Genomic DNA, 2,500 nt, shown 5'->3' on the forward strand with positions numbered 1-2,500 from the left:
AGGTCTCGCCTTGCGCGGGCCGAGGGAGGATGGGGCTTCCCCGCCCTTCACGGGGCGGCGGCCTCCGCACTCCCGGGGCGTCTCGTCCTCATTGCGAGGTGAGGCGCACCTAGAGCGTACACGTTGGGACCCGAAAGATGGTGAACTATGCCTGGCCAGGACGAAGTCAGGGGAAACCCTGATGGAGGTCCGTAGCGATTCTGACGTGCAAATCGATCGTCGGAGCTGGGTATAGGGGCGAAAGACTAATCGAACCATCTAGTAGCTGGTTCCCTCCGAAGTTTCCCTCAGGATAGCTGGTGCTCGTACGAGTCTCATCCGGTAAAGCGAATGATTAGAGGCCTTGGGGCCGAAACGACCTCAACCTATTCTCAAACTTTAAATGGGTGAGATCTCCGGCTTGCTTGATATGCTGAAGCCGCGAGCAAACGACTCGGATCGGAGTGCCAAGTGGGCCACTTTTGGTAAGCAGAACTGGCGCTGTGGGATGAACCAAACGCCGAGTTAAGGCGCCCGAATCGACGCTCATGGGAAACCATGAAAGGCGTTGGTTGCTTAAGACAGCAGGACGGTGGCCATGGAAGTCGGAATCCGCTAAGGAGTGTGTAACAACTCACCTGCCGAAGCAACTAGCCCTGAAAATGGATGGCGCTGAAGCGTCGTGCCTATACTCGGCCGTCAGTCTGGCAGTCATGGCCGGTCCTTGCGGCCGGCCGCGAAGCCCTGACGAGTAGGAGGGTCGCGGCGGTGGGCGCAGAAGGGTCTGGGCGTGAGCCTGCCTGGAGCCGCCGTCGGTGCAGATCTTGGTGGTAGTAGCAAATACTCCAGCGAGGCCCTGGAGGGCTGACGCGGAGAAGGGTTTCGTGTGAACAGCCGTTGCACACGAGTCAGTCGATCCTAAGCCCTAGGAGAAATCCGATGTTGATGGGGGCCGTCATAGCATGATGCGCTTTGTGCTGGCCCCCGTTGGGCGAAAGGGAATCCGGTTCCTATTCCGGAACCCGGCAGCGGAACCGATACAAGTCGGGCCCCTCTTTTAGAGATGCTCGTCGGGGTAACCCAAAAGGACCCGGAGACGCCGTCGGGAGATCGGGGAAGAGTTTTCTTTTCTGCATGAGCGTTCGAGTTCCCTGGAATCCTCTAGCAGGGAGATAGGGTTTGGAACGCGAAGAGCACCGCAGTTGCGGCGGTGTCCCGATCTTCCCCTCGGACCTTGAAAATCCGGGAGAGGGCCACGTGGAGGTGTCGCGCCGGTTCGTACCCATATCCGCAGCAGGTCTCCAAGGTGAAGAGCCTCTAGTCGATAGAATAATGTAGGTAAGGGAAGTCGGCAAATTGGATCCGTAACTTCGGGATAAGGATTGGCTCTGAGGATCGGGGCGTGTCGGGCTTGGTCGGGAAGTGGGTCAGCGCTAACGTGCCGGGCCTGGGCGAGGTGAGTGCCGTAGGGGTGCCGGTAAGTGCGGGCGTTTAGCGCGGGCGTGGTCTGCTCTCGCCGTTGGTCGGCCTCGTGCTGGCCGGCGGTGCAGGATGCGCGCGCCTGCGCGGCGTTCGCGCCCCGGTGCTTCAACCTGCGTGCAGGATCCGAGCTCGGTCCCGTGCCTTGGCCTCCCACGGATCTTCCTTGCTGCGAGGCCGCGTCCGCCTTAGCGTGCTCCTCCGGGGGCGCGCGGGTGCGCGGATTCTCTTCGGCCGCCATTCAACGATCAACTCAGAACTGGCACGGACTGGGGGAATCCGACTGTCTAATTAAAACAAAGCATTGCGATGGCCCTAGCGGGTGTTGACGCAATGTGATTTCTGCCCAGTGCTCTGAATGTCAACGTGAAGAAATTCAAGCAAGCGCGGGTAAACGGCGGGAGTAACTATGACTCTTCTCTCCACCACGTGTCAGGTCTCGACCTCCGCGTGGGGAGGGTCTGTCCGATGAGCTGCTGCCATTCTCGAAGAGGGTGCCCTTCCGTGACCTCTGGGCTCCCATTTCTGCAGAAGAAGCCACCGCTGCTCTCCCGCCTCGCAATTCTGCTGCAGGTCCTGACGGCCTCACGCCGACACAACTGCGTCGCCTTCCCCGGGAGGTTCTCCTCAAGATCCTTAATTTCCTCCTCCTTTCCCGTTCCCTTCCATCCCGACTCCTTCAGGCCAGAACAACCCTGCTGCCCAAGAAGACCGCCGCAGCATCCCCTGCTGACTTTCGTCCGATCACAGTGTGCTCGGTGCTGACCAGAGCCTTTCACAAGGTTCTGGTTGGCCGCCTGATGCGCTACTGTGTGTTGGACGGTCGCCAGCGGGCTTTCATCCCTCAGGATGGGATGCTTCATAACACCTTTCTTCTCGATCTGGCGATGACCCAGGCGTGCCGAGCTGCCGGCTCGCTGTACTTGGCATCTCTGGATGTGTCAAAGGCCTTCGACTCGCTTGCCCACGGTGCCCTTGGTCCTGTGCTAAGGGCCCATGGTCTGCCGGTCGAGTTCGTTGACTACATCCAGGGATGCTATGA

General features: G+C 59.9%; 1 pseudogene; it reads left to right on the forward strand.

Moving 5' to 3' along the window:
* Positions 1 to 2,500, forward strand: part of LOC126431550 (large subunit ribosomal RNA) — a 6,653-nt pseudogene that overhangs the window by 1,003 nt on the left and 3,150 nt on the right.

The sequence above is a fragment of the Schistocerca serialis genome, unplaced genomic scaffold (genome assembly GCF_023864345.2).
Source record: "Schistocerca serialis cubense isolate TAMUIC-IGC-003099 unplaced genomic scaffold, iqSchSeri2.2 HiC_scaffold_1096, whole genome shotgun sequence".
NCBI lineage: Eukaryota > Metazoa > Arthropoda > Insecta > Orthoptera > Acrididae > Schistocerca > Schistocerca serialis.